The sequence below is a fragment of the Camelus dromedarius genome, chromosome 33 (genome assembly GCF_036321535.1).
Source record: "Camelus dromedarius isolate mCamDro1 chromosome 33, mCamDro1.pat, whole genome shotgun sequence".
Lineage (NCBI taxonomy): Eukaryota > Metazoa > Chordata > Mammalia > Artiodactyla > Camelidae > Camelus > Camelus dromedarius.
This window is the reverse complement of record NC_087468.1, coordinates 9,482,474-9,500,656: the sequence shown is the minus strand read 5'-3', so window position 1 is coordinate 9,500,656 and position 18,183 is coordinate 9,482,474. Positions and strand designations below refer to the sequence as shown.

General features: G+C 43.9%; 1 protein-coding gene and 1 non-coding gene across 7 annotated transcripts in view; both read right to left on the bottom strand.

Moving 5' to 3' along the window:
• Nucleotides 1–18,183, bottom strand: part of AFF3 (ALF transcription elongation factor 3) — a 493,384-nt gene that overhangs the window by 272,669 nt on the left and 202,532 nt on the right. The gene's annotated exons all lie outside the window — the stretch shown is intronic.
• Nucleotides 10,374–10,446, bottom strand: TRNAT-AGU (transfer RNA threonine (anticodon AGU)). Its single transcript has one exon. It is a non-coding gene; the product is annotated as a tRNA-Thr (tRNA).

Below are 18,183 nucleotides of genomic sequence, written 5' to 3'. Positions count from 1 at the left end.
GTCTGTGTGCAGTCAGGACAGAAGCTGCTTCGTTTTACCCAGCGTGCGGGGTACCAGAAAGACAGATGTCCTGTTTGTTTTAAATGCATGACGAGGGCTTGCTCTACAAACTAATTCTTACTCTGATTCCTTCTTAAGCAGAGAACCATTTTAAAAAGCAAATCATTGCTCCTCTATGTGCCTATTGACTAACCTGGATGTCAAAGTTCGCTGTTTACTTAAAGCAGAGTATGCCATGCTGTCCGCCACCGTTCCCAAGCCAGGTCCCAGAGGAGAGCCATTCTGGTGTGAGGACTGCTGGGTTCACTGTATCTGCTTCTCCAACGGTCTCCAACCCCAATGCCTCCCTCTAGCATGGGTACTCACTGGAACAACCCACGTGTGTTCCTGCATTTTCGTGTTCTTCAGCCAGAGACAACTCCCTTCCAGCTGATCCATCACCCACCCCTTCCAAACAACTCTATCCTCTACTATTAGATCAGTCTTAAAATACAGCATTCACCACTTAGCTCTCTGTGCTTAGCAATGGCTCCCCATCACCCAGAGGATAAATCTGCAGTCCACAGAGCGAAGAGCAGCCCCACACTTTCCCACCTGGCTCATTTGGGCACTTCCTTCTGAACAATCTCCCCAGTGGCGGGAATTGTATCTGGTACTGAAATAGGCAGTCTACACATAATATCGCGCCTTACCCAGAGGAAGGACTAAATGAAAATTTTCTAGTCTTAAAACTATGTTCCTGCTCCCACCCTCAATTTGAGGAAAAATCAGTCTCAGAGAGATAGTCCAGATCCCACATTTGTGTTTGTGCCCAGCAGTTGCTGGTTTCAGGGATGAGAACGCAGGGACCTCGAAGCCTTGAAAATTCCATCTTGGTCCTTTGTAAGTTTTAGGGGTCGTGAAAGACATGGAAATCTTTGGGGAGCTTTTCAGTGATCACTGGCTTGTCTGTGGTGGGTCTGTCTGCTCAGGGCATCTGACTCCTGGTTGGGAGAGAAATTGAACCACTCACTTAGGCCTTTTGTTTAAATGACCTTGTTCAAGGTCATCTGGAGGGCAGCTCTCACTTCTGGGGCAGATCATACCAGCTGGACCAGCTTTGGAATCTGTCACGTGCTAGGGCTTCTCCACACCCACCCCTTCTGCTGCATTACAGGTAAGGGGGCTTACCTGTGATCAATCAGCTCCAGTTCACCCCCTGCTGTCTGGAGCTGTGCCAGGAGAGACTGGAACAGGGAACGTGTAGACAGCAGGAGTTTACTGATCTAGTTTACTCTGGATGATTAATCTGGATGAGGGGGAACGAGGCCTGATCCAGGTGTGCAGTCCTTTTTTAAATCCTCAAAATACATTTAGAAATCTCCTTTAAACATGCCTGTCATGGACCTTGCTGCCTGACAGCCGACCCTGTTGACAGCTCGTTCGGTTATACTGTGCCTTTTGGATTCACTATCTCCTTCCTACTTCAAATAGGTGTGCATGACCGTAAGTCGGGTGCTCAGCCTCACACCAGCTGGGTCTTATTGCTATTTCCACCCCAACATTCCAAAAGTGGGAGACACTCGTCTGAGCCTCAGCCAGCTCTTGCTGGGGAGCCCTTTCTTCAGATTGGCCTTAACTACCCTGACACAGGGATGCCCACCGCGATCCCCACGGCTAAATTAAAATTAATACACTAGAATCATTTAAAGAAAAATGTTTTTGCAGGAACATAGGAGGGACACGCAAGGTCAGACAGCCTCAATGCCGAATGGACACATTCCTATGATGTCAGGCCTGGGGGGAGAGCTAAAAGCACATACAGTCAGTCCCCTGCTTCCTCCCCTCCCTGCTAGGAAAATGCAAAGCACGCAAGTTTGCCATCAGGAAAACCTCTAATTGCTTTTGGACTATTTTAACATCAAGTCCATTGGATTAAGGTCCTTTAAAAAGGATCTGTATACCATGCTCCCTGGAAGAAATTTTATTAGCCAAATTGAAAAAAAATTTAATGACAATAAGGCAGACATATATTACATCAAAATGACGGCAGCAGAAGAAATTCCATTATAACATTTGATGTGTAGATTTTTTGAATGGCAAAAGAACAATAGGATTCATGAAAAAAAATTTTAATTTTTTAACTATATTAATTTGGGATAGTTTCAAGGTTTTCTTTTTAAAAAGACTTCAATGGAGAAACCCATCTTCAAAATACACTGACTTCTACTTCAGGAAATAGTAAATTTCTCTGAATTAAGTTCCCAGCGTGTCCTAATTTTTAAGATGTTATCACTTAACATCTCTCAACTTCCCTTAATGGGATGAACTAGCTCATCTACCAAAACCCGTATCACCTGTTGGTGTTGGAAATGGTGGAAACACTGGTTTGCCCCGACAAGTGCCAGCCACCTCCCTACTTCCTGCTTTTAGCAGCAGGTGTGCCGACGGAAGATAGCTGAGCTCATCTGTTCACCTGAACCTCCTGCCACGTTCAGTTTAGCCGCAATCTCTAGGAGCACAGCATCAGAGGTCTAAGCAAACAGCAACCAGCAAACGCAACCCCAAGTCAGAGCCTGTCTCTGAGTCCAGAAGGAGTAAAAACCACTGCCTGCTTCTGACAGTACGTTTTTGGAAACACAAAATTAGAGAGAAAACGATTGCTACTAGAATCCTCTTTGGGTAAGAAAGACAATAAATTCATCCAGAACTCTCAGCCTTTTTAAAATAACTGATTATTCAGGGTAAGGGTTAACACTGTGCTTGTTAAATCAGTATCTGCTTCCTTGATGAAGTTAATTCTTTTTTCTTTAAGCAATACGTTATCCCCACTCTCAAAATATCATAGTGTGTGTTAACAGTAAGGTGGTTATGTTATATTATAACTAATAATCAAGCACTTAAATATATGTGCTTTCACCAGGAAGTAGAAACTCTTCAATGTTAAGAGTTATTCTGTTTTTTTTTTTTTTTTTTTTTTTAAACTCCCAGTTCACAATACAGTATCTGGTAGATGGTCACAGTGTCATACACAGTCAGAGCTTTGCATGGAATGTTTTAGTAATGAACCTAATACACTTCAGATAATTCCAAAGCAGAGGATGAAAAAACATATTCCCACTAACCTACTGGGGCAGGTCGGTGTAACTCTAAAAATAAAATACAGGAAACTGTCACTGTAGCTTAAAACAAATAAAGAAAGTAGATGCTGGAAGTACTGGGGTAAGTTAAACAGATCGTATCTACAAAGCACAGACATGGAGGACATGATGTAAAATTTCAAGCAAATGGAAACCGTCAATTAAACAGCAGCTTCAGCATATATGTACATGCATATTGTTTGAACTTTGCCATTTTAAAATAGCATTTCATTTTCTGTATCATACGAAAAAGGACATTTAGGAATTCACAACTACAAGACTAGGAGTGTTTATTTAAATTAAATGTTATAATGAGTGCTTGTAGATACATTATCTTTTCCTTTATTTCTTCCCACTTTGTTAATGTCTTTTAAAAAAATTATATGAATAGTGTGGATTTTGAAAAATGCCATCCTACAACTATTATTGTTAAGAATTTCAGGATGAGGTATCACCAAAACTACAATGAGGTTATCACCTCACACCAGTCAGAATGGCCGTCATTCAAAAATCCACAAATGACAAATGCTGGAGAGGCTGTGGAGAAAGGGGAACCCTCCTACACTGCTGGTGGGAATGCAGTTTGGTGCAGCCACTATGGAAAACAGTGTGGAGATTCCTCAAAAGACTAGGAATAGACTTACCATATGACCCAGGAATCCCACTCCTGGGCTTGTATCCAGAAGGAAATCTACTTCAGGATGACACCTGCACCACAATGTTCATAGCAGCACTATTTTCAATAGCCAAAACATGGAAACAGCCTAAATGTCCATCAACAGGTGACTGGATAAAGAAGAGGTGGTATATTTATACAATGGAATACTACTCAGCCATAAAAACCGACAACATAATGCCATTTGCAGCAACATGGATGCTCCTGGAGAATGTCATCCTAAGTGAAGTAAGCCAGAAAGAGAAAGAAAAATACCATATGAGATCGCTCATATGTGGAATCTAAAAAACAAAAACAAAAACAAACAAACAAAAACAAAGTGTAAATACAGGACAGAAATAGACTCACAGACAGAGAATACAGACTTGTGGTTACCGGGGGGTGGAGGGTGGGAAGGGATAGCCTGGGATTTCAAAATTGTAGAATAGATAAACAAGATTACACTGTATAGCACAGGGAAATATACACAAAATGTTATGATAACTCACAGAGAAAAAAATGTGACAATGAGTGTGTATATGTCCATGAATAACTGAAAAATTGTGCTGAACACTGGAATTTGACATAACATTGTAAAATGATTATAAATCAATAAAAAATGTTAAAAAAAAAAAAAAGAATTTCAGGATGGACATTTAACCCGATGTGACTTCAAGACGTCTTTCTCTTTTGTGTATCGTAATCAATCACTCGTAGCTCCTGAAAAGACGAAAGCATGTACGTCCACACTGTATCTTTTTTGAAGCATGAAGCTGTCTTTCTCAAAGCATTGCAGCTTTTCAAGGAAATGTCAGCAGTGTTATTGTTGGGCCTCCCTCTGCCCAAGAGGCCAATGAGGGCTGAACAACGAAGCCAACAAGAGTTAGTTAATCAATGGCAGTCCCTGCACCATTGTTTATCCTCCAGAATCTTCATTTTCAATGAGGGTTACACCATTAAAGCAAGAAAACAGGACTGTCAATCTCTACTGGCTTCAAGTGGTAGATGAAAGAATTAATTTGATGGTCATTAAAAATAATGATGCAACTGGGTGCTCCATACCTTTACAAATTCATGTTTAGGTGTAAAACCTACAAGGACGACAGATATACTGCCTAGGATTAAAAGCACTGATTTATCAATTCTTTCTTTTTCTCCTAGTCTAAACAGATTTCTAACAGATCTGAATCTTATAAAGCAAAAGGTCTCAATACAAGTCCTTTGAGATGTTCTGAGTAATATATTTGAAATACATTTATTGGCAGTGGTACTGGAGCCACTGTTTATGAATGATGTGTCATATGTCACTTTAACATGTGCTCTCATCAGGACAGATTTACACGAAAAGAGTGAGAACATTACATGACACCCACAGAGAACCTTTCTCAGGGGCAGACATGGGTTTTGTGAGCCCTAGAGGCGATCTCTTAAAAAAAGAAGAATGCCAAATTAGGAATACAAAATTAGATACAGGGTCTTGTAAGAGGAAAAAGCAATCTAGAAGCCCTGAAATTTAAGCCTGATTCGTTTAACAGTAAATCCGCCGCTGCCTCGCCCACTGAAAAACACAAGCATCCTTCTGCTTGTCCATTGGCAGGTTCTGAATGAGGTGGGCTTCTAGCTTGCTCGTCTTGTTCCCACAGTGGTCTCCCATGGCCTCCTCTAGATATTCTGTGTGAGTATAGGGAGATATTTTAATAGTTTATTAAGTATTAAATGTCTTAGGGCAGTCGTGACGCCTGACCAGGAACCTGAATGTTCATGGTTGGCGTGGGCGCCCCGCCCCCGCCCCATCCTTCAAACAGCAGGGGTATGGGAGGCAGGCGTTGGTGTCTGGTTCTGTCTGGGGAGAAGTGACCTCTGCGTGCCCCTGGCTACCAGGTGCAGGATCAAGGGCCTGTCAGCTGCATGTCCTCCTCCATCATGGGAACCCTAGTCTACTGGGGGTCAGTTTCCCTGCTCACTGGGGCCTGCCTTCCCCAGGGCTGGTGTCTTTTAAATGTTAGGTTTTATTATTATTCAGGACAGGTGACAGGAGACAACAGATCAGGGGATGACTGCCCCTGGAAAGATAAGTCTGTTATGCACAGATCCCAAGAGGAGAAGACACACCACCCCATGGAGGCCACATGGGGTAGCACCAGGGCTGGTCAGGAGGCAGAGCGGGCAGGGGAAAATGTGGGCAAGAGCCTTCTGTGTGGTTTCCAAAGGAAGGAATGGGCAGGGCAGGGTAAGCAGGTTTAGGATGGGCTGGTTTGAATTATTTCAGTGGACTCTGGGGCCCAGGGGCTGTCCCTGGTTGTCTGGTACCCGGGGTGATTAGGGCAGAGGCACAGTGGTCTGATAAAGGAGGTGGCTGAGGGTGTGGACTGTCTATGAAAGGTGCACTCTCAGAAATCAGCTAGCCCTGGGAAGGGTGGTCCTCAAGGGTCAGCCAGGGCCCAAGAGGTCAAAGCATCAAAAATAGAGAATAAAAAGACAAGACTAAATCAGGAGGGAAGGCACAGCAGGAAGGCAAGAATGTCACAGGCTTCAGCAAGGGCAGCCGGAGTCCCACTCAGTGCTTGCGATGCTGAGGCTGGGTAGGAAAGACTGCCCTCACTCCTGCTTCAGGTGTGGGCTGGGAGTGCTACAGAACCTTCTACCCCCATCCCTGAGACACAGGGAGGACAGTCGCAAGTGGATATCTCACCCAACACCAAGAGAGCCTATGTGACCTCACTGCGGGAGGCACGCTACCCCCATTTTACAGATGAAGACACTGAGGTTCTGAGTTTGAAATCTCCTTTCCCAACGCCACACAGCTCACAGCGGGAGGAGCCAGAATCTCTATCCAGGTCCAGGATCATTCCATCACAGGCACTGCACTGAAAGCCTAGTGGATTTTTAAGGTCCCATACAAATATTTGAGACTCGAAGAAGGAAAATATATGGGCTCCAAAATAAAGAGAAAAAGCTATTATGTCAATAAACATTTAATTAAACATCCAAAAACATATTAAGTCATTTTATTAAATGTTACACGTAATATTCATTTTAAAATCCATTACACTCAAAAATAATGTCTAGCTTAGATTTTTTTTCATTTCCCCAGAATTCCTGAGTCTGCCTACTGATGACAGAGAAACCAATGCTAAAGTAAATGAATTATAGTCAAATCACTTCAAAAGCAAAACTACAAAAGCTCTTTCAACTTTTTTAAAATATTAAAATAAAACAACAAAACATTGTATTCAATGTGGGATGTGGGTCTGTTTTAATAGGGTCAACAGGACAGGGCTGGAGCCTCCAAAAAGCAGCAGGCCCGAGGCCCTGGAGTTCTAACAGGCCCTGCCAGAGTCAGCCTGCTCTCACATCCTGACATCCCCACACATCATGCAGGCGGGGAGGTGGCTGCAGAGGGTCCTGCGGGGATGGGCCAAGGGCTCCGCTCACTGCCTGAGGCAGCATTGGATACCTTCAACGCTGTGGGAGAGGATGTCAACGATCACACAGGAGGAGAGAGTATTCAAAAGCAGGGAAAGTCCAAAGGGAACTTCTGGACCATCTGTCGAGAGCCCCATTAAGGTCCAGGAGTCAGGAAACCCAAGTTCTCTTTTCAATGCCACCACTCCCTGGCTACATGGGCCAGGTCCCGTCCTGGGCTGGCCCTTTGTCTTCTTATTTATGAATTCTAGAACTTGAATTATAGCAGACCGAAAGGTCCCTGATCACTGAAGTCTTTTATTCTATACTAAATACATACACATCTCTTTGCACAAGGGCATGATTCTCCGAAGGGAAGGGCACACTTTAATAAGCTTCTAATAATAGTATTCAGATTGTTGGGGGAGATGGAGTGGGGCAAATCAGGATGAGGATAAAGGTGGGAGAGAAATTTCACTGTATAGTTATTTTTTTAAATTGAAGTATAGTCAGTTATAATGTCAGTTTCAATGTCCCAGTCATACATGTACATACATATATTCATTTTCGCATTCTTTTTCGTTAGAAGTTATTACAAGATATCGAACATAGTTCCCTGTGCTGTACAGAAGAAATTTGTTTTTTAAATCAATTTTTATATATGGTAGTTACTGTATAGGTTTTTAATACTATTTAAGTTTGAAAAATTACTTATTTAAGAAGGAAGGAAAGAACATAGTCAGGAAGAAAGGATAGTGCCTGGTACTTAGCATTTCAATTATTTGACATTTTTTCTGATGAATGTCAGGAAAATACTTTTTAAAAGCTTAATTACATAACACATAAGCATATGCTTTTAAAAACTTCACACAGGACAAGAGTAGAGATTTAAAAAATTAAATCTCCCTTTACTTCCACACTAATATACCTCTCTCCAAAAACAACCAATTATTAACAGTTTTGTGTGTCATTATTTAAAAATAAAAGTAGGACCAGGCTATGTATTGGTTTTTTAACTGCTTTCAGGTAACATTATTGATGCTCTGTATGAAACACAGAGAGAGCTACCCAGATTTGCTGTATTCAGCGTATAGAGATTTGCAGCATTTTGTGTAACTGACGTATGATAATCCACAATATTTTTATGCCACAATTTAACTTCTTGCCTCTAGGAAGGCATTTGGGTTGGTGACAGTTTTTCTCTATGACGAGCTCTTTGTGCGCATGTGTGGGTTACTTCTGCCGGAAATGGTCTTAGGCATGAAACTGCCAGTCTAAAGGGCTCATACTTTCAAATGCTTCCAGATGTTACCAAACTGCCCTCTGAAAAGACAATGCCAGTTTACAAGCCCACCAACAGACAGAGCATCTTCCTGCACTTTGGAAGAAAATTAATATAAAAATCAACTTAAAAAAGTTAAATGTGTTTTTGGAGCTGAACAGCAGTTCAATAGCACAGTGTAAAAACATGCTTTTGATTTTCAAAAGACGGCATGTCGACATTCAGACAGGCTAAAGCAAAGAGACGTTCTTGTGGAATAAGGACCACAGCCTTCACTCACACACGGTTTAACTGCCCCATTCACATAACCCTTGAAGTAGGTGTTACAGAGGCTCATGGCACAGAGCATCCTCACCCCCATCCCCGGTCAAGCCTGGCCTCTGACACCAGCACCCAGAACCTGCTCGCCGTGGGGACCCCCACCATAAAGGTCTGGGCTGTGTGCTCTGTGCTGATGGGACAGAAACAGCAGCACATCAGGGACTTGGTGGAAGTGATTTAAAGTTCACTGATTAAAGTAATAAGCCATATTCGTACGCCCTTAGTAGCCACTTCTATGCCATAAAAGGCGCCTCTTTCCTCTCTTTTTCTTTCTTCTCCACCACCTCCTCCTCCTTGTCTATTCTTTTAAAACCAAATCTCAACTGAAAAATCATCTGACCATAGAACACTGGTCATCTTAAGTTTCTGAATAAACAAGCAGGAAGACCTAAGTGGGCTGTGTAGTAAATACAGTAAATACGTACATGATATTATAAATTTATATGCGACTGTGTCCCACGAGATGAACCAATACTCACTGTCAAGGAACTTCCCGCCAACACCACCTAAAGTGCTCACCTCTTATCCCCACATTTCAGATACAGACAAAAGCCCACCCCGACCTACTTCCCCGCTGTTGCCACCTTCCCCCAGTGCCACTCCTGCCACTTCTGCAGGCATCTCTGGTTCTGGGAGAATTTTCCTGGGTCAGAACTTGATGCTGCCTGCACAGAGCTTGACCCAAGAACCTGTCAGAACCTTCCATCTGGAGCAAAGCACAGTGAAGTCAAGGTGCTCTGAGCTGCTAGTCAAGATGTTTCATTTGGTCTTTTTTTTTTTCCCTGTCAAAACTACATTCTTATTCAACAGTTCTCTACCCCAGGTGTAAAGGAACTTTGCAAGTGTGACCATAAATTTCAAAGAAATGATTTACTTTTGTTATTTTTTATTGTTTGTTATTATTTTTTTCAATTGCACGGGGAAAGTTTTATTCAAAAATGGAAAAATGGTTGGTTACTCTACCTGCTGAAGTTAAACAAAGCAGATACTGATTACAAAGTCAATTGAAAGGTGAATTCAACTCATTTACCGCAACTACGATCACCATCTTAGGACAACAAAGACCAATATTTACACTGCATTTCAGAATTTTTATCTCGGCAACGAATAAAACTCAAATTGGATTGTAAGCAAATATACTTCATTTTTAGTCAGGTTCAATTGATTTATTTTGTCTTAAAAAGCAAACTCCACTTCCCCCCACTTTCCCAAAAAAGCCATTCCAACAGATTCTCATGAGAAACTAAGGAATGAAAGAGTCCCCACAGACCGTGGACGGAAGGCACCGTGAACTCAGTCAAAGGCTCTCTCTGGTCAGGTGGGTCTGCTCATCATTCTGTGAAGGCTCAGGCCAGCCCTGGTCCTCTTCTGATGTTCACCACTCCTCACACTCACCTCCCCCTGCCCACACTCAGCTGTCTCCCAGACCCCAGCTCTTCTCCCTTCCTGAAGCCCTTTCTAGTGATACCAGCGCACGATTCTAACTTCCTTCCACTTTGGGAGTGCTGACTGTCTACACCACTCCTTTGAGTCCTTATTCACTTACTTTCTTATATCACCATTAAAAAAAATTCACTCTTATTATTTTTAATGGAGGGACTGGGGATTGAACCCAGGACCTCGTGCATACTAAGCATATGCTCTACCACTGAGCTATACCCTCCCCCTTATACCACCATTTTATAATCTTGCATATCTTAAACCTTCTTATTTGTCCAGAATAGTGATGAACATATAATTGGCAAATCCCAATACTGAATTCAAATGTTCAGTTGCAAAAAAATTGATACAGACCCAGAAAATGCATACTACACATTTAAGAGCCCCTGAACCTCAAAGCAGAATAAAGATCTGCCAGTTTGATAACAACACATTAATTGTGAAATAAGAAAATGAAGCCTCTCAAATGACTCACTTTTGAAATATCCCAGAGAACTAATCTGCTGAGCTGAGTCAACAAGTCTTAAGACTTTTCTATTTCCAACCCACTCTGCAAATCCCGCTGAGTACGTTACAAAGTTATCAGCAGGACCCAGACAACAGCCGGTTCTCTCCCCCTCCTACTACCTAAGAAACGGGTCTGCAGAGAGGGAGAATCCTGTGCTCTCATCCTCTTAGCTTTTGTTTCAGCTTCCTGAGACTTACCACGTTCCCATATGTACTCTTCAAAATAGTAACTATTCACACGTACTGAGGACCCACCCCATGTCCAGCATGGTGGCCAGCGCTTCCAGTGTATCATCTCATTTAATCCTCTCTCATATGAGGGCACCGGGGCAGAGAGAGGGCGGCTCAAGGCCGGCATTCTCACACCACCTTCAGACTCCAAAGCCCTGTGGTCTTGACACTGACCACAGCACGCCGTGACCCTGTGCGGGAGAAACTGTCATCTCCAACCTCGGCAGCAAGCTATTGATTGGGAAGAACGTCTCTGTAAGCAACTGCATTTTGGATGCCTTCTCTTTTACCATCTCGTTTTCTCCCCCAGACATCCTATCTCCTGTCTTTTCCCTCTCTCTCTTTTTTTGATTTAAAAAAATTGAAGTATAGTTGATTTACAAGATTGTGTTAGTTTCAAACATACAGCAAAGTGATTTGATTATACATATATTTATGTATATATCTATATTCTTTTTTCTTTCCCATTATAGTTTATTGCAAGATATTGAATACAGTTCCCTGTGCTATACAGTAAGACCTTGCTGTTTATCTATTTTATATTTGACAGTGTGCTTCTGTTACTCCTAGTCCCAATTTATCCTTCCCTTGCTTCCCCTTTGGTAACCACAAGTTTGTTTTCTATGTCTATGAGTGTGTTTCTGTTTTGTAAATAAGTTGATTTGTAACATATTTTAGATTCCACATACAAGTGTTATCATATAGTATTTGTCTTTCTCTGACTTACTTCACTTAGCACGATCATCTCTAAGTCCATCTGTGTTGCTATAAATGGCAGCACTTCATTCTTTTTATGGGTGAGTAGTATTCCACTGTGTGTGTATCTCACATCTTCTTCAACCAATCACCTGTCAATGGACACTGAGGTTGCTTCCATGCAACGCTCACAGTGGTGTATTTACAACAGCCAGGACATGGCAGCCACACCCTAACTCTTGTCTTATGCTCTATCCTGCACGTGCTGACCCCAACACTTTGATCCCCGACGTGTCGCCTCCATTCCTTCAAGAAGCCCTCTTCCATATCCACTCTGCACATCTCCTACCACCAGATCAAGTTTTCAATATACATTTTCAACTCAGCTTAAAATTCCACAACAGCTCCCACTGTCTCAACGCCTGAAATCTAAAGTCCAGCTGGCGGACACCCCCCACTGGCCACCCTCCTCTCCTGTGGCTGCCCCTGCTCCCGCAGGGCTGCATCTCCCCTTCTCCGCATCCCAGCCTCCTTCCTGCTTCCTGTTCTCGGCTCCTCCTCTTCTCTCAAGTCTCTGCTCATGGTAACTCACACCTTCAAAACCAAGACCAGCTCAAATGCTAGCACCCTTCTCACGGGGCCAGGCACAAGGCTGTCTTTAACCAATACTGTGGCTTTGGAACGTCCGGATTTGACAACACAAAAAAGAATGCAAACTGTTGAATATAGAAAACAAAAAGAGCTCACTTGTGAAAAAAACAAAAAGCCCCCTTCATGGTTTCTTTTCTGTCATTCACCCCATATTCACAGACATCCACAAGTCCTTCCAGCTCCCCTAATCTTGTCAAGCTGAAACTGTAGTCTTCTGAAACAAAGGTCACTTGCTCAGCTACAGATAAATAAAAATTCACAAACCATCTCCAGGAAAATCAATACAGGTACTAAAAAAAATCTAAGTTGATAATAAATTTTAGTTCCCTTTGCACATTGCTCAAGGAACGTCACTATTTACTGGAACGGCTGTAATATCAAATACTTCAGAAGGTTATTGATTTTGCCACTGAAGTGTGACTAAAGGGATAAATAAACTGTTCTGGGGTCAATCGATCCATTTATCTTCACTGGTATTTTATAAAAAGTCAAAGCAGCATAAACTTTGATAAATAAATGTTATCATGAAAGAAATATTGCTGACAGAAGGAAGGAAAGAACAGACAAGTCTACTCTCTGAAACACACACAACTGGCTTAACATTTTAGCAGTTTCCATAGCAGTGCCCCACTAGAAACATTCCTTTTTATTTGTTCTACATCATCCGCATGGGTCCAAGTGAAATTTAGAACAAAAGGGCCAAGAAAAAATAGGGGCCCACAGGTCAAGTCCTCATGAAATAGAAATGCAAGTAAAATGAAGCCGGTTTTTGTTTTTGTTTTTGTTTTTTCTGTTTAATCAGAATGTAACTGCTAGCTTCTCTAGGGTAGACAAACCTAGGAAGGTATGTTTGGAAATGGCAGAGTTTATTTAGATTTAAAAAAATCAGAACCAGGCACACTCTGCAGTGGCTTTTTAGGGCTTTATTGTTAAGCCAGGCTGTATCAATAACCACTTAACTGCACCACAACGATCCCGTAAAGACTTCAATGCAAAGCCGTGGAGAAGCCACATCATGGGGGCTGTAATGGGATACGAAGGCTCCGAAAGAAATTTTAATTCAAGGGCATGAAAACCCTGGGAAGAAGCCATAACTTACCATGAGAAATTACACTGGCAAGATTTCACTGCAGTTGTGTGACGACAGCATTGCCACCTTGTGATGAAACAGAACCATGATGATGAAAACACACTAGGTGACACCATCATTCCATCCCAGTCATGACATCAGTCCGACTACCACAGCCCGGGGCGACACACGGCTCTCAGGATGCAGACGCGGAGCCGTCGTGCGTTTGGTTCAGGCGACCATTGAAAGAGCTCTTAAACTTAAAATTTTTTTTTGCAATCCAAACCTCTCAGATTCAAGCTGGGCTTGGTTCTCTTCTTACTAACTACCGAGGCCCATTCAGAAACCCCGCAGTTTCTGCCTCTCCTTCACACAGCGCACGGCTGCCGTCACAGACCCCTGCCTAGAAAGACGCTTGGCAGGGCCGCGCTGGAGGCAAGCCCGGTCAGCACTCGGTGAGGCCGCTGCAAAGAGCGTCCCTCCCGGGGGCTGGTGCGCGGCCAGCCGGACGCCGTGGGCACCGGATACAACGGCATTTGCTGACGGGGAGCCCAGCCTGGGATATTCTCGGAGGGCCACAGGATGCTGGCAGTGTGGTTCCGACAGCTGCTAAAGCCACCCCAGGCAGGCACAGAGCCGCAGCCGTGGGTACCGTCAAGGCGGGAAGCCCACGACGAGAGGCCGTCCGGCAGACTTGGATGCCCTCCACGACCTGGGTCGGCACATTCTCGTGACGGCGGGTCACCGGAAAAGTCCAAGAAGTGTCCATTGCGACTCATTTTCCCTCTCCTGAAGAGCTAAAAGTACGCGGTGAGCCACAGGCTTGCGGAAATGCATACGCCCCACATGGCAGCGTCCCTCCCTGCCATTGGAAGGAACAGTCGCACGCGTAGTGCCGCGGGCGTGCGCACATGTAGGCGGCGGGCGCGCACGTGTGGTGCGGCAGGCGTGCGCGTGTGGGTGTGCGTGCACGTGGGGTCCGTGGGCGCGCACGTGTGGTGCTGCAAGCGTGCACGTGTGGGCGTGCGTGCGTGCGCGTGGGGTCCGTGGGCGTGCACGTGTGCGCACACGTGCCATCCGGCTAGGAATTTCCCGCTGTAAGTCTCCCCGACCTTATGGCCCTAAAGAAATAAGGAAGGTTTTCCTGGATTGGAGCTTTCTTCTCTCGTCACTCCTCATCTCGCATTTAGGACTTGTCTCCCCACGGCGTCGTGTCAGAGTATTTGCGGCTTCGAGTCCTCTGCTGAGACGTCATCGGCCTGTGGGTGACGTGGCACAGCTGGAGAAAATCCAGACGTAAGGCAGCGGACGGGTTTCCTCTGCCCTGTTTCCACCCGGCTTTCTCCTGGTCTCCCACACGTCCTGCCAAAGCTGGCTGGCTCGGCGAAAGCCTTGCTCTCCAGCCAGTGGGACAGCCGCACTCGGTCCTTCTTGGTCCTCGGCCCGTCTTGCTTTTCTTCATGTGTTCACTACCTCAAGGAGGACACCACCACCCTTCTGGCTGCCCAGCTGGGAATCTGGGGGTCACCCTCAACCTCTACCCTCATTTCACCCCACGTCTGATGCATCTGCAGTGCTTCCTGAAGACACCGCTCTCCGCACACTCCTCCCCACCCCTGCCACCTCGAGTCTGGCCCAGGGTTCCAATCTGTCCAGTCTGACGGCTGCAGTCGCCTCCCGACATGTCCTCCAGCATCCTGCCTGCTCGGGTGGGTCCCCTCGCTGTAGCCGCAGTGATTGTTCTATAGACCATCTCAGTGATGACTGCCCTGCTCAACACGCTTTGATGGCTGTGCCTTTAGAGGGAAAGGCCAACCCCCTCATCACAGCTAGGAAGGCATTTCACGACCTGGCCTGGATGTACCTCTTTAATTCCCGACTCCTCCTTCCAGCCTCATCTGCACCCTCAGGTTTTGCAAATGTGTCTCCCCCTGTTCCTGCACATTGTCTAAGTCTCTGCATGCGACTGAGTCTGAAAGGGAGGCCCCCCCTCAGGGCTCCTAAAAAACTGTGTGTGGTGGTCGTCAATACCATTCATGAAATAAAGATTTCACATATCTCTGGAAGTATATTTGCTCATGACTATTTAAACTGTCAGCTTATGCACTAAAGAAAGTATAAACTTTTATAAACAGTATAAATAATTGATGGCCCTGTAAATTCTTAAAATCTGGCAGTCACATGCTACAATTAGTACTGACTTCTTACACATATACAATGGAGGAAATACTTCTTTCACAGAGAAATTGGACATTTATTAAAATCAGTAAGTGATAAATTCTAATTCCCAGAGGGCGACTTTTCTGAACAATGTTTAAATATACACAGATGCAGCATGCTACGTGTTTGAGAATATTTATCTGAATTCCATTGACTCGGCAATGCAGGTGTATCTCATCAATGCAGGTGTACCTCATTTTACGTGACAGGCATCCTCTTAAAGCTGCATGCAAACTGAATTTCTGTGAATCAAAGTTGATTTTAAATGTCCCATTTAAGCAAAGTCTATGGTAATTCCATGTTCAAAGGGAAGAATCACCTCCTAATTTAACTTTCTTGAGTAATCCAGGCTTCCATAATTGATTTACTTATAGCAATATTATAGTCATTAAATTGATTTTAGTTGAATGAAACACAAAGGAAAAAACAGTAATATGATATGTATATACACACATTACCAACATCCTACGTAATACAAACAAGATGATTAAGTCGTCTTCAAAACCTCTCACACAGAAGAATGAAGGAAGGAATATAGGAAAGTTTAGTATTTATGTTTGTCTGGATCCCATTTTATCTACTAATGTAATTTTTTTAAAATCTCAATTTACAACTACCAAGGACACACAGAGTATTTTATATAGGAGCCATTTCACCCCTGCCCCCCAGAGGCACAAAAATGAGTTTCTTGGAAGAATTATCTCAATTTTCTTGAATAAATATGAAATAGCTTCTTAGGCACACCAACATATGTATGTAAAACTGTAATTGTATCATTACACTCTATTTCAACAGTTAAAAGATACTGTCAATTGTGAGACATCACAGTGTCGAGGGTGGTTGAGAAAGAAAAACTTCTGTCAAGCACCTTACGATACATAATAGACTGGAAGACACACTCTAATTTCAGAAATGTTAGAATGTGAGAAAATGTGCATCTTGAAATCAATGATATACAGGAAGAAACTCGTTTCTCCTTTATCTCCAGGCTTTGGAACAGTGCTTGGCAATAGGAAACACTCTATAAATATTTCTTGAGTGGATGAAAAGATAGTAAGTGACTATTCAAAGCAGAGCAAAATAACTATCTTCCATGCAGAAAAATTATATAAATGATGTGCACTGATCAAAGGTTTTAAAAAGTAGCAGTTGTTTTATAGACCAGATTGTCTCTTCTTCTAAGCCTTGATCTGCATGTATAAGTGCTGGGTCCACCGGGTCTGAAATAACTGTCTCCTCTGTGCTCAACGCACAAGACAAAACAGGGTCTGGACTCTGGAGAATAACTCAGCAAGGTCATTGTGTTTTATCTTCACAATAAAATGCACATCTCCCATTAAATGGCAAAGCCTCATTTCTAAAGGTTGAAAAGGACAGTATTTATAAAAGAATTCCACTTGGTTAAATTTAGAATACAGGGGAAAAAACTATCCAAATATACCAAATATACTCTGGCTTGGAACCCTTCTCGTTTGATTCTGAATTAATTTATTTTACACCCCTTTCTCTCAATAGCTTATGAGGCAAATACTGGTTGATACAGCAGTCTTTGGCCCTGGAATCCGAAATACTTTCATGCTCTGTAGTAGCCACACTGGAGAGTTTTCAGTGGCAAGAGGGCTTTTTTTTTTTTTTTTTAACTGATAACGTTTTCGGTGCAAGCAATATCTGTAGCAGTGTCTTCCCTATCTTTTTCATTGTTTTGTTTCTTCAACAATTGACTTTGCCTTGGCCTCCTTCCCAAGACTCTCCAGGCATCCCTCGTTCCCGTTCGGAGAGAGAAAGAAGGTCCCAAATGACCGTGGCCAGTTCTACAAGCCTGTCTCTCTTAAGACTGTCTGGAACACTAACATGGTCTGTTTGGTCCTCTTACCTTGGTGCCTTACAGCCCTTCCCACACTCCTAGTGCCTGCATCCCTCCCTGCTCCAAAATGATGCCCAGCTACCTGGTGCCCCACCGTCCCGCCTTCCCTTTTCTCCACTCTCCCCTTCACTGCCGCCACCACTGGCTTCTTCCCTTTCCCTCCACACCTCTTGGCTTCCTCCTCTGGGCTGCCCCTCTCCTGCCCGTGCCCCTCCCACTCTCTCTACCACTTTGGTCTCCACGCTGGGGCAGCCCATAAACCACGCTCCCCCATTGCCAGCATTCAAGGGATGGAACTGGGCTGCCTACCACTCTGTGGGGCATCTGATGGCGGCGTGCCAATCCAGGAGTGCTGCTCTTTCTCCCTGCCAGCCCCCAAATCTTCAAGGAGTTTCCCTGAAGATGCTTGTTAGGCTGGAAGTTCCCACCAGCCTAACTGCCAGTATGGGGGACAGCTTCTGCTGAAACTTACACAGCAGCCCCTTTGTCTTGGAAATCTGGCACACATAAGCCCGAAGACAGTCCTTGGCACACTTGCCTCCCATTCGCCAACAGAATGTTTCTTGCCTGCCCCTCTGCCCTCCCTCCCTCCCTCCCTCCGCCTCAGAAATTAATACCATCTCATCAGTTACGATGTCTCTTCCCATCTCCGAGGCAGATTATTGTAAACTGCCAAGGAGGAATCACCCCATTAATTGTTCCCTTTGCTCTCGTGTGTTTATT